The sequence below is a fragment of the Chamaea fasciata genome, unplaced genomic scaffold (genome assembly GCF_029207755.1).
Source record: "Chamaea fasciata isolate MVZ Bird 193981 ecotype frontalis unplaced genomic scaffold, bChaFas1.0.hap1 SCAF_328, whole genome shotgun sequence".
Lineage (NCBI taxonomy): Eukaryota > Metazoa > Chordata > Aves > Passeriformes > Sylviidae > Chamaea > Chamaea fasciata.
Window position 1 is genome coordinate 73,819 of NW_027094413.1, and position 13,814 is coordinate 87,632.

The following is a 13,814-nucleotide window of genomic DNA, read 5'->3' on the forward strand; positions in this document are numbered from 1 at the left end:
ATGAATTCATTTACCTAACACATCAGAACCACAATGAATTAAAATTAAATTAGCCTCGTTTTCTAAGGGGTAAAGATTTAATTTTTATTTAATAATGTTGGTATGTTTTCTCTGTCATTGTTTTTTCTTGGGGGGCAGTGTTTGTAGGGGCTTTTGTTTTGGTTTTTGTTTTTCTGTTTGCTTTGTTTTGGAGTTCTTTGTTAATAAACAAAGAGGTTCAGAGAGGCACAAAATAAAATGTCAACTTTGTTTTATTGCTACCTCTGAAATACAACTCGACACCAAGTTATTGCTGGTAATACTGTGTATGGGTAGAATGAGACCTGTTAAGGGGTTGAAAGGAAAAAAGTGGCAGCATGGTGCTGAATAGCTCCTGCTTTACCAACATGAATTTGGTAAATTTCCTTGGAAATGTGCCCTACAAGGTACAAAAACTCCAATTAGGATGGAAAACTGGAAAAAAAAATATATTCTCTTACTAGAATCAGAGAGAGAAAAAACATCAAATAAAAGGAAGAAATAACATCTAAATCCCAGCTTGCCTGGAAAACAAGCTTAGGCATTTCTAACACTGCAAACTTTTGGAACAGTCATCAAGTTGGTGGAAGTTCATGGAACAACAAATTTAAATCTGCTTCCTCTGCTCTAATTTTAAAGGGAAGTGGAAATTCAACAGGTCCAGCTACTCCTATCCAAGAATGATCTGTGTTTTGTGGGAGTAACAATGCAAAGAAACTCGAATCTTACTTGTATTTGACATCGGAAACTCTCAGCAGAGTTGGGAAGTTTCAGTGGAACAAAAGCACCACACTTCCTGCAATAACAAAATTGGACTCGGCAAGTCAGGAATTTTATTTACACATCCACGGACGAGGAGGGGGATGACACCAGGAATACACTCCAGCTGAAAGCAAGGATTTATTGGAAAAGGCAGGAAATCAAACTGACAGTCTCTGTCCAGTTATGGCCAGGCAATTATCCAGGAGTCAGAAAGAAAAGTGGGAACCTTGGACTGGGATAAGGCCTTCCAGTGGCTTCACTTCCTACTGGCTCTCTCCTTTTTGCCCACAACCTGCAAGAGGAAAAGCAACAGGAATAAAGTCTCAAACAGGATGGCCTTGGTCCAGGCAGACTGAAATGCAGCTCCCAGCGAGGGAGGCCAGGCTGTGCCTCGGGGAGCTCCGGGAATCTGGGATTGCCCGTGGGATTAAAGGGCTGGAAAAGCACACCCACCTGCCAGGTTCAGTGCTGGGACAGAGCAAGGCCGGGGCTCGGGGGCAGCAGTTAGAGCTGGGACTGCAGGAGAACACCCCAAACCCGGGTTAAACATCCGGCACGACACGCAGCACGCTCCGGGAGAAACTCGGGCGGGAGAAGCCCCGGGATGCTCCACGTTCCTTGCCCTTGGCAGCTGTGCCAGGGCCTCCCTCAGAATGCTGACCTCACCGTGCAGCTCCTACAAAATAGGAGAACTTATGGAAATCACGCAGCAATCCCTGGACTTCCAGTTATTAAGAACCACAGCTGCAGCGAAAGGTGCCCAAACTCTACTGCAAACCAGTAGGTCTGAGGAGACACAGGACTTTATTCCAGAGGTGGCATGTTGGTGTTACTACTTTAAGCTCCTGCCGCTAGAACATATTTGTACCATAAATTCATTATTGAGGCAGCTAAATTGAAATTAGATTTTTTACAGTAAAGTCAGCCAAAAAAGAGAGTCTCAAAAATAGGATATAGGCCGCACAGTTATTCAAAAAAAAAGTTCTCATTCATGAGCATAACCTGCCAGCCTCTCATGTTTTCAGTCCTTACCATTTATTTTTACCAAGGTGATGATTAAAACCTTGTCAAAAGCTCAAAAAAAAAAAAAAATCCAGGACAAGGCAGGTGTTTTCCCAAGTACCCTCAGTGTGGAGCTGTGTCAGCCACAAGTGTTTGCTCCCTCAGCCCAGCCCGGAGCAGGCTCCAGCTGCTGCCCAGGGGGGTTACCAAGGGACTCACTTGTTTGAAGCTGTAAACGCAGGTGGCCTGCACTGGAGTGCCAATAAATGTGAAATGTGTGACTCTCACCTTGAATAGCGATCGATCTTCTCAGGGGAGCCCCTCACCCAGGATGGGGGGCTCTGCCACGGATTTCATCCCTCTGCATCTGAAACAAAGTCAGGACAACAGTCAGAGTGCTGCAGGATACCTTGACAGCTCCACACATCTTGTGGCAATCTAGGAATACCCTCTACAGTCTAACCACACCCCACATCACAAATTTTAAAGTCCCTGGGACTCGTCCTATTACCCCCTACACCCAGACTGAGCAGCAAGGCAGAGCAGCTCCGGGCCAAACACACACCAACACCCGTGACACAGCACAGGACAAACGAGGGGACGCAACAGGGACAGAAAACTCTGGGCAAGAAGAATGACCCTGAGGGTCCAGAGAACTCGGAATGAGATGACCGAGGTGAGACGGAAGGTGAGCTGGCCAGGCTCAGAGAACCCTGCAGGAACAAGATGCCATCGGGATGACTTATCCCAAGAAACACAGAGATGGATGCCTGAGAATCCTACGGTCAGAATCCTTGACCTGTCTTTGCATTCTCACAAGACCTAACCCGCCGGAATGGATCAGGGCGGTGCACGGCTGTCAGTACAGCTCAGAACAAGACCTGAAAAGGCATCGGACTGGATGCTTGTGAAGAGAGATGGATTCTGATGAGTGTCCGAGCAGCTGAGACAAAGGCACCGGGCTGAGGAGCACAGAGATCAGAAATGCTAAGACTGATGCCAGGGGTTTTGACAGGCCCCTGAAAGGACTAAAGGAAAAGACAAGACACCAAACAGACAGAGTGCACAACAGACAAGTGACACAACACACACCAGGACTGCTCTGCCCTGCACACCTCAGCACTGACATGAAAAATGAGACTTTCCCTTCATGTAGCCTAAGGGGTCACATCTTGGTGCCCCCAACTCCAAATCTGACTTAAAAAACCCCTCCCGGTGATCCCTGCCCTGGCATCCTGCTTTCATCCCCTCTGTGAGCCATCACCCTCCACTTATCTCTCAGGCATCCAGGGAGGCAAATCCCTGCCAGGTCCAAAGAAGGCCGCCTCTGCCTCAGGAAAATTCCTGCTGTCGCTGGGCTGTTGTCTCTTAGTCAGCTACAACAAAGAAAACCAAACATGAATGCGTGATCGTAGCAGCCCATCACCCAAAACCCGACAATTCTGCTACTCACTGTCTCCTAAGCTTGCCTGTGTCCTCGGCCCCGTGCTTCAGCTGCGCTCAGAGGCCAACGCCGGCGTCGCAGGGTCTGCCTGGGTAAAGAGCAGACAAGGTGACGTGGCAGCGCTGGAACTTGAGGGGACCCTCCCTCCTCCTCCTTCTCCTCCCTGACTCACCTCAACTCCTCGGCCGTTATCCAAGCCTACCTGGATGGGGCCTTCACAAGGAGAAGATCAAGGCTCCATCACAGACTCCTGGAATGCTCCCGGAGGGCTCACGGGTGAGGTGACCCGGGTCTGTCGTCCGGTTGGTGAGAGGGGAGCTCGGCCTCCTGCGAGTGGACTCCCTAAAACACACAATAACGGAGGCTTAGAGTTGCACCAGCGAGTGAGGCTTGAACAATAGCAACGGCTTCTGTCCACCCGTCACTGCTCACCTCGCCCACGTCAGCTTGACTGCTGAGATCCAGCTTTACCACCTAAAAATAAAGACAAAGAACAGAGCTGTAACACAGCCATCATTTACACCTCCCCTGCAAACAGAAACAGGGACTGACCTTCTCAGGGGAGCCCCTCACCCAGGATGGGGGGCTCTGCCACAGATTTCATCTCTCTGCATCTGAAAGAAAGTTCGGACAAAAGTCAGAGTGCTGCAGGATACCTTGACAGCTCCACACATCTTGTGGCAATCTAGGAATACCCTCTACAGTCTAACTACACCCCACATCACAAATTTCAAGCCCCCGGCACTATTACCCTCATACCCCTACACCCAGACTGAGCAGCAAGGCAGAGCAGCTCCCGGCCAAACACACACCAACACCCGTGACACAGCACAGGACAAACGAGGGGACGCAACAGGGACAGAAAACTCTGGGCAAGAAGAATGACCCTGAGGGTCCAGAGAACTCGGAATGAGATGACCGAGGTAAGATGGAAGGTGAGCTGGCCAGGCTCAGAGAACCCTGCAGGAACAAGATGCCATCGGGATGACTTATCCCAAGAGACGCAGAGATGGATGCCCGAGAAACCTACGGTCAGAATACTCCACCTGTCTTTGCATTCTCACAAGACCTAACCCGCCGGAATGGATCAGGGCGGTGCACGGCTGTCAATACAGCTCAGAACAAGACCTGAAAAGGCATCGGACTGGATGCTTGTGAAGAGAGATGGATTCTGATGAGTGTCCGAGCAGCTGAGACAAAGGCACCTGGCTGAGGAGCACAGAGATCAGAAATGCTAAGACTGATGCCAGGGGTTTTGACAGGCCCCTGAAAGGACTAAAGGAAAAGACAAGACACCAAACAGACAGAGTGCACAACAGACAAGTGACACAACACACACCAGGACTGCTCTGCCCTGCACACCTCAGCACTGTGATTCAGAATGAGACTTTCCCTTAATGTAGCCTAAGGGGTCACATCTGGGACATCCCCAGCTCCAAACCCGACTCAAAAAATCCCTCCCGGTGACCCCTGCCCTGGTACCCCGCTTTCATCCCCTCCCTAGTTCCGAGCCCTCCACTTATCTCTCAGACGTCTGGGGAGGTGAATCCACGCTGGGCCCCAAAGAAGGCCGCCTCTCCTTCAGGGAAATTCCTCCTGTCACTGGGCTGCTGTCTCCTAGTCAGCTACAATAAAGAAAACCAAATATCAAAGCATAATCTTAGCTGCACATCAGCCAAAAACCAGCAACTCTGCTACTCACCGTCTCTTAAGCAGGACCGGGTCCTCGGGCCCCGTGTGTGCTTCAGCTGAGCTCGGAGGCCGACGCTCGCAGCGCCAAAGCCTTAGAGGCATTACTGGCACCGAGCCCACCCACCGTGGCCTCCATTAGGGCTGTGAGCATCCCCGGTTAGAGCAGGACAGGAACGCAGGGTGGACATCCCCGGTGAACCTCAACCCTGTGGACTCTGCCCCACCACTGTCACTTCCTGCCTGGCCCTAGCTTAGGGTTACTGCCTGCACCTCTCAGGACTTCTGGCCTTGTCTTGCATTAGGATTGCTGCCGGCACCTGCTCTCAGGGAAACAGTGTTGGCAGCAGCGCTGTGAGGGCCGGGATGCCTGTACTCTGACTTGTATCCTAGGCTGTACCCCTGATTTTCACTGTGTGTTCTCTAGACCTCGAGTCCTTTACTTCTCAAGCCCTCCTTCAGCCTCTGTGTGCCACTGTAAACTCCCCCTGCTGAACCCTACTAACCCTACGCCTTGCAACTGGCATTGCTCCTAATCAGGACGCTCCTGGGCCAGGAATCCCCTGCTGCAGCCTAACCCTGTGGACTCTAAAAGAAGGCCAATAATGTGAAGCTCCCTAGAACATGGAGATGGGTCAGAACTGCCCCGCCCAGCAAAGGCTCTGGTGATGCTGAGGAGAAACCCTCACCCTTTACTTTTGAAGGGACCACCCCACTAGGGCCTTCTCCTCTAAGGTAACTTTAAATCACCTCCCAGGACTGAAAAGGTTTTTTCCCTTCTCCTGACCACCAGCCCCAACACTTAGCTTTTGGAACACGAGTGGAACATCCGTCCTCGACAGAAATGAACATGTCGGCACCGCAGACGTCGACGTGTTCTCAGCATCCGCTTTGGGGCTGCCATATCCAGACTTTGTCTCCGCACCTCCTCGCGCTACCTAGGATCACAAAACAGGAAATGTGACTATCCCCCTCCAGAAGAGTAATCCCCAGGGCTCCTCTGCACCGCTGCCCCAGCTCCCCCTCAGATCTTCACTCCGCTCCAGAGGCTGACAGGAGTGGACCCAGCAAAAGGAAAAAGTAAATGCTGAGCGCATCGCTCACCTATGGGTCACCCTGCCTAAAGGGCAACTCACCGGCTCTCTCTATTCCTTAGCACGCCTGGGACAGCAGTGGCACCTGCAAAGAAACAAAAGAAGCAAAAAATCATGCTGAGTTACTGTGAAACAGCAACCTCCCCAGTCTGACTGAAGCATGCCACAAGTATACCTTAATGCTGCACCCATCTGGCCTCTGGGGCCAGCACATCTGGCAAGGGGACAACCTAAAGTAAAAAAAAAAAAGAACAGTGAATGCTTAGAGTTGCACCAGCAAGTGAGACTTGAACAATAGCAACTGCTTCTGTCCACCAGTCACTGCTCACCTGGCCCACGTCAGCTTGACTGCTGAGATCCAGCTCCACCTCTGGGAATTCCTTGCTGTCACCAGACTGCTGTCTCTTAGTCAGGTACCATAGAGAAAACCAAATGCTGATGTACAATCTCAGCAGATCTGTTGGCCGGTCAGTGAGGGGGTCTCCCTGTAATACCAGTGGACCACCTAAAACACACAAACAGTAATGGAGGCTTACAGCTGCACCAGAAACACCACTACCCTGACCACACAAATACATGAGTACTAGAAAAGAAAAAACAAAAAATAATGCAGCAAAAAAACCCAACTCTTATTACTATAAGTCCAACTACCAAATATAATAAAAATAACCCCCATGTCCAATCCCCTCAAAAAACCTTCAAAATATATACCTGCAACCCCCTCAATCCTAAAACTAAAAGATCCATTCAACTATAAACAGCATCTCCCAAATTTTCCATAATTATAGAACACACACTAAAACCAAACAAGCTAAATAAATAAATCCCTGTAATACAATAAACAATAATTGAATTATAAATATTAGAAAACCCTAATAAATTAGCTACATCACACTACCCCAAACCCATCAAAACAAATACTACACACTCACCATAATAAAAACCACCACCAAATAAATAAAAACTTCCTTTACATCTCACACTACAGCCAATTACACCATTGTAAACCTTAGAAAACACACCCTCAAAAAACACCGTATCTCACCAAAAACAATTCAACAAAACTCAGTTCAAAAATACTCTGACCGACATGTAAACTACAAAACCTAACACGAAAAAGAAACCATATCTCTCACCATACACCATCTACAAACAAGATAAAGCTACACAATAAATCATTCAAAGCCACTAAACAGAAAAAATAGCCCTACCCAACCTGAATCCCTGCATATCACACACAAAACCCCAATAACACCTATCAGAAGTCTAGCAAAAAAAGCTACTTAAATTAATTCTACCTCAAATACAAACAACCCCCCCAACAAAGTCATCCTCACTCAAAAACCAAATTACACATAACATCAAAAATCAGACAAAACACTACACACCACCCAAGAGCATAATACTTAATAAAAACCACATAGAAATACCACAACTCATTAAAAATCCAGGTGGAAAAAAGTTTTCTCCAGTTTGAATACTGACAACCACAGAAGAAGAGTTTCTTCAATGAATTTGAACTCCTTTTCTCTCCATAACTCCTTTTATTTCCTGGGAGCACCACAGAGAAATTAGTAAGACAAAGCTGCAAAGAAAAAAAAATCTCCCCTACAAACCCATGATGGCTTACCTGCTACTGCTGCCCGGCACAAAGAAACCCCCCACATCCACGTGCTCCTGCAGGCGCTGTAAGAAGCTTTCCCACCACCGCAGAAACCACGCTGAGCTCCTCACGGCCCGATGCCAAAGTGAACTCGGGCTCCTCTATTAAACCGCCCCCGGCTAGAACCGGCCCCTCATTATCCTTTACAGCTTACACTTGTGGCGGCTCTGCTGCCCTCCTCATCCTGACGGTCACACCTGGGGCTGCTCTGTCCCCTCACCATCCTGTGACAGCTCTCACCTGCAGCTGCTGCCAGTCCGAGTGTCGGGGCACGGGAAGAGGGGACTCGTGCTCATCCCCGGAGAATTCGTTGTCCGCACCTGACGCGCTGGGGCACCGGGCTTTCTTTGATAGGGATAACGACCCCTCTTCTCCTGCACGTGCCCAAGGCTGAAACTGGGATTCCATCTCCTAAATTCCGTATGTGTGAGGGTCATAATCCCCAAGGAAATCCCCCTGCAATCGTTACCCTCCATTTACAGTTTTTCCTTTGGAATCGTCACTAACTTGTCTTTCTGTGCAAGGGTTCCAAACGTCCATTGGGAGTTCAGTAACCGGGTTGGCTTGTTTATAACTTGGCTGACAATCCCAGGCTAAATCCAAACACCCAGAGATACAGGGAAATATGGAGACAGTTTATAAATATTGCCCACCCCTTACCCTGAATTCTTCATCGCACATCCTCGGAGCAGATTTACTCCATCCTTTCTTCCCAGCAGCACCTCTCCAGCACAAATCTCACTTCTCACACCTGTTTCTTCCCACAGACCAAACAGAAATCTACTACAGGGCGAGGCGGGGAGGGGCGAGGCCGGTCTCGGGGCAGAGCCCCCGGGCCCTCAGGGCGGGCCGGGGGGACCGGAGCAGAGCCCGGGCCGGGTTGGAGCCGGAGCCGGTCTGAGGGCGGAGGCCCCGGGCCCTCAGCGCGGGCCGGGGGACGGGGGTGGTTCCCGGGGCCCGCTGTCCAATCAGCACTGCCGATGCCTCAGCGAGCCCGCCAATCGCAGGGATTCAAAAGGGTGGCGGAAGTAGCTGCTGCTCTATGGGGTCGGTGTGGCACGCCCCGGTGGGGTACCGGCGCCGTGCACTTGGGACCCGCCCCGCGCCCCTGAAGCCGCGCCCCCGGTACTGCCCGGCCCCGGCTGCCTCCGGGCCCCGCCTCACAGAGCCCCGGCTCCGCCCCGGCTCCGCCTCGAGCCCGCCCCGGCTCCGCCCCGGCTCCGCCCCGGCTCCGCCCCGAGTTCGCCCCGAGCCCGCCCCGAGCCCGCCTCGCCTCCGCCCCGAGCCCGCCCCGGCTCCGCCCCGAGCCCGCCCCGGCTCCGCCCCGAGCCCGCCCCGGCTCCGCCCCGAGCCCGCCCCGGCTCCGCCCCGAGCCCGCCCCGGCTCCGCCCCGAGCCCGCCCCGGCTCCGCCCCGAGCCCGCCCCGGCTCCGCCCCGAGCCCGCCCCGGCTCCGCCCCGAGCCCGCCCCGGCTCCGCCCCGAGCCCGCCCCGGCTCCGCCCCGAGCCCGCCCCGGCGCCCCGCGCTGCCCGGGATGGGGGCGGGACCATCGCCCGCGGCCCCGCCCCGCCCCTCACAGCTGAGCCGAGCCGAGGTTGCTCGCGGCCCTGCGCGGAGCCAGGCGGGGCCGGGAATGGGACCGGCCGTTCTGGTTCGGGTCCTGTCAGTGTCGGCTGCGGCTCCCGAGCGGTGCGGCCTCCCCCGGCGGGCGGGCTGTGGGTCTCGGGGCCGGAGGACCAGGGTGGCGTTGCGGTCGGAATCGGGACCGGGATCGCTGCGGGCGGCAGGAGCCGCTCCTGCTCCGCCTGCAGCCGGAGCTGCGCTGGGGTCCTGGCGGGGCTCTGGGCACGGGAGGACGGCGGCGGCGATTTCCTCGTGCTGAGCGGGACCGGCCGGGGCGCGGGGACCCCCCGTGCCGGCCCCAGGACCCCCCAAACCCCACCGCTCCCCGCGGTGCCGGGGAATTTTTTTTCAGGACAGGCAGAGAATTCCTTATGAGAGAACTCAGAACTCAAGGATACAGGGTCGGAGGGGAGAGGAGAGATTCTGGTATAAATTCAAAACGCATTGGGAAAAATAAATCTATGCAACAGATCATTTCCTCTCCCAGACTGGCTTCTGTGTGATCGTCTGTGATTCCAACTGCTACGATGGGCTTTTCGACCTGTGTGGCTACAATGACCTGCCAGGTTCTAAGCACGCCAGAAAATAACGGGAGAGCTCTCTGGATCAGGCAGTTGAGCCTCTTAGTAGTGTCCCAAAGGTCCAGCAGTGCCCAGCATCTCTGACTGGAATTTGAGGGGTCCCAGCACGGGACCCTCAAACCTTTGAGCACAGAGCCTCCAGGCACCGCTTATTTCTTCTGAGATTTGATTCAAGAAGACCATTTTTCAGAACCTGACATGAGATTGGCAACTAAGTTTCATTTTACAACTCTTCCCCTTTTTAAACTGTGTTTCCTCAAAGCTTCCCAATTGTGCTAAGCTTAGAATTCACCCCAAGGAAGACCTGAAAAATGCCTTGCCATTTCCTTTCCTCCTCCCTCAAGCTCCATCAGGCTGGCAGAAGGCATTAGTACTGTTTCCAGAGCAGTTGGCCTCACTTGGACTGTTGGTCTGTAACGGCTGCAACAAAATACGCCCTCCTGGAAGCAGTTCAGCACTTACTGATCACTTCTTTGTTATGGCACTTCCCAGCCAGGGCCTGCGGGGCCTCCTGCAGATGCAGGTCTTCGCTGACAAGGCTCCACTTGTGCAGCAGCAGCAGCAGCTCCCTGAAATTTTAGAAAATATTAGAAAAATACAGGCAAAAATCTCACCTCTGTCCTCCCCTAAGAACATCCCCAGGACATCATCCCAGTTTTTCCCAGCTAGGAGCTGCAAGGAATTCAGGCAGGGGAAATGACATCAGGGAACAGCTTTGTAAATTCAAAGGCAGAAAGAGAAGATCCACCAGCAAAGGGCAGGAAAGGGGAAAGGTTTCCGAAAACATTTCTGCAGTCTAATTAATAATTATTTCCGCTTCCCCAGCGAGAAGAACACAGACTCACAGCCATTCAGGCCTGACAGTCCCCTGCAGCCAGAGCTCAGCACACATCCACAGAAGCAAGACCAGCATCTGAAAGAAAAAAAAAAAACAAAACAATCAAACCGGAAGGAAAAGGTGATCTCTTTGGCTTCAAAGTTATTTCAAGTTCTTAAAGCCCAACACAGCTGATAGGAGAAACAGAGCCAGGGCTCCTGGCAGACAGAGGATGTTTTCCCCCCGAGGGGATTGCAGAGGAATTGTCTGGGACTTGGACTGTCCCTCGGGGTGACACCAGTTGCTGTGACTTCTATCATTCCATATGTTTGACTCCCAAAACTTCCCAGCCCAGGGGCTTGAGCTGACAGGGCAGCACAAAGATTGTTCTCTGTGTGGTGCCCAGATTTGGGGTTCACTGTCACCTTTGCTAGTTTAGATGAATTATACCCACGGCCCCGAATTCCCTGCTCAGTTCCCGCTGCAATAACCTCACAGTGCCTCACGGAGCACGGATATTCCCACGCAGAGCTGCTGCTTGAATGCCAGACGTGTCAGGAACCAGCAGAGCTTCCAAGGAAGCTCAGCAGGATGGGGACAGGATAGGTTTCTATTCCATAGATTTGGTTAATTATAACCCTCACCCCCTGGGGGTCACCTGTCAGATTTCCCTGGAATTCAGCCACCCCCCTGAGCTCGGGCTCCAGGTGATGTTTCAGAGCAGGAGAAGGCACTGGCCGGCCTGTGCTGAGGCAGCCCCTGTGCCCTCGGGAGGACACAGCTCCCTGCAGGAGCTCAGCTCCTTTCCGAGCCCCAGCAGTGGCCTCTGCAAGTGCCTTTCCCTCAGGCAAGGGACGCCCATCCCTGCCTTCAGCACACCTCCAGTGGGACCCACCTGCAAAAGCTTTCCATCGCTTCTGCACTCCGGCCGGCTCCCTGGAAAAGTCCAGACTTCATCCAAACGAAACTCCATCCCACTCAAACCTTTGATTTTGAGGCATCTCCGAGGGCCGTTGCTCTGGATTTAATTTCTGTGAGGGAGGAGCGCCTTGGCTTTAATGCTGCCGACGGGTGATGTCCTCAGGCTGAAAGGGAGGGGATTTGGGGTGGCCAGGACATCCCTGGCAACTGTGTGGGAGCTCCGGGAGGTGGGAATTGCTGTCTGAGCCCCTCTGCAGACAGCCCGAGCCACCGTTCCCGGGCAATGCCAGCTGTTCCCCGGGGAGCTCTTGGGCTGTGGGTGCCTCTGTCCGGGCTGCAGCATCTCCCCGTGCCCGGCGGGAGCAGCCCCTGGCCGAGGAGCCGCGGCAGCCCCGGGGCCGTGTCTGTGCCAGCCCCGAGCCCGGCCCCGGGCCCTGCGTTTGGCCGCCGCTGCCACGGGCAGGGCCCCGCAGGCACAGCTCCTCCCTGCACATCATCCCAGGGCTGCTGGGCCCGCTGGGGCTGCCGGCCTCCTTCCTCCCTGCGCCTCCGGGCACCCGGGACACCTGCAGGAAACCCCGAGGGACACTGCAGGCGGCACGGGGGGGCACCGAGGCCTCCGGCCAGAAAAGCAGCCCCGGCCTCAGCAGCTGCCATCATTTTGGCCCGGCAACACTCACCTGCAGGAAACGCCCCTGTGCGGGTGGGACCGGCCCTGCCTCTCTGCAGAGCTTTGGCCGTGGAAGAAGGGAAGCCTCAGGACTTGTCCTGCTCCTTTCCACCCGGAAAGAGACTTTGTGTGAGTACTTTTACGGCAGCTGCTGGGTAAATCCTGGAAAGGACAGGAAATCAGCGTCACTGGAAGAGCTTTGTGCTGTCGTGAGCTGCCAGCCACTTCTGCCCTCGAGCCATTCCAGGGGCTGGTGTGTGAAGCAGCTTTGGCAGAGAAGGCGGCACTGCACTTACCTTAGTGGGGCCAAGCGTTGCCATCCTATGGAGGTCCATCCCCATAATGCAGAGATTGGTTCAGCTGCTTGGAGCAGAGTCCGGGTAATGCCAAGGTGCTGAGTTCGATTCTCAAACGGTCCGTCTGCTTGAGAGTCAGATTTTAGGATCCCTCTCAGCCTCAGTATATCCTGTGACCTGGAAATAAGAGGAAAATTCTCGGCTGAGTTTTAATGAAACAGCTTTTACCATTGCAGGGTGTGAGCTGCACTCGGCGATTTTCGGCCGCGACGAGCCCCACGAGCCTTCCGCCCTTCCTTGCCGCCATCATGGTTGCGTCTGAGGCCACTTCCGGTCCCGCCAGCATCTTTTTTGCGGCTCGACATAGGCCCCGGCAGGTGTTTACACAGACGCCTGACTAAATCCACGAATTTAAAAGCAAACGCGGCGCGGCTGAGCACACGGCCGGTGTCCCCACACCTGGAGACGCCGCGGAAAATTGCGCCCGGGCGGCGCCGTAGTCGGGATTTTTGTGCAGGCATCTGGGTAAACGCCTATAGGGTCCTTATTTTTTCCCGCCCTTTTGGCCGCCCTTTTTGGAAGGTCGGGCGCCTCGCGCCTGGGCGCCATTTTGTGAGGGGCGTCGCGTGACTTCCGCTTTTCATTGCCGCCATCTTTGTTGCGGCTGAGGCCACTTCCGTCCCGGCCGCCATGTTCTTTGCGGCTCGGCATAGGCCCCCGGCAGGTGTTTACACAGACGCCTGACTAAATCCACGAATCCGAACGCGGACGCGGCGCGACTGAGCACACGGCCGGTGTCCGCACACCTGGAAACGCCGCGGAAAATTGCGCGCGGGCGGCGCCGTAGTCGGGGTTTTTGTGCAGGCATCTGACTAAACGCCTATAGGGTCCTTATTTTTTCGCGCCCTTTTGGCCGCCTTTTTTAGAAGGTCAGGCGCCTCGCTTCTCGCCGCCATCTTGGTAGTGGAACCCACTAAAATGCCCCCTCGGCTGCTCGCACAGGCGCCTGACTCAATGGACTGCCGCCCGCGGCGCCGCTGCGCCCCCATCCCGTGTCCGCACACCCGCAAACGCCGCGGAAAATCGCGCCCGGACGGCTCCGGGGTCCGGGTGGCGCGCGCAGGCAGCCGGCTGCCACGCGCCCGGGCTCCTTGCCTTTTTCCCTCCCTTTCGGCCCCGAGCTGCGGGCGGGCGGCAGCGCCGCCCCCGAGCTCACAATGCGGGGCTGCCACGCG

At 54.1% G+C, this 13,814-nt stretch overlaps 2 long non-coding RNA genes across 5 annotated transcripts; both read right to left on the minus strand.

The window, feature by feature from the left end:
• Nucleotides 1-828: 828 nt before the first annotated feature.
• Nucleotides 829-3,559, minus strand: LOC136305228 (uncharacterized). 2 transcript variants are annotated; one of them, XR_010725172.1, is made up of 5 exons: nucleotides 3,399-3,559; nucleotides 3,236-3,314; nucleotides 2,071-3,158; nucleotides 1,234-1,456; nucleotides 829-1,072 (listed from the first exon to the last, which is right to left on the minus strand). It is a non-coding gene; the product is annotated as an uncharacterized lncRNA (long non-coding RNA). The 2 variants fall into 2 exon arrangements; XR_010725173.1 differs by lacking the exons at nucleotides 2,071-3,158; nucleotides 3,236-3,314; nucleotides 3,399-3,559 and adding an exon at nucleotides 2,002-2,060.
• A 1,166-nt stretch (nucleotides 3,560-4,725) lies between these two features.
• LOC136305227 (uncharacterized) lies at nucleotides 4,726-7,854 on the minus strand. Of its 3 annotated transcripts, none has more exons than XR_010725170.1 (5): nucleotides 7,640-7,854; nucleotides 6,339-6,514; nucleotides 6,185-6,239; nucleotides 6,052-6,094; nucleotides 4,726-5,853 (listed from the first exon to the last, which is right to left on the minus strand). It is a non-coding gene; the product is annotated as an uncharacterized lncRNA (long non-coding RNA). The 3 variants fall into 3 exon arrangements; XR_010725171.1 differs by lacking the exon at nucleotides 7,640-7,854 and adding an exon at nucleotides 7,495-7,515; XR_010725169.1 differs by lacking the exon at nucleotides 7,640-7,854 and having other exon boundaries at nucleotides 6,339-7,209.
• Between the last annotated feature and the right edge of the window lie 5,960 nt (nucleotides 7,855-13,814).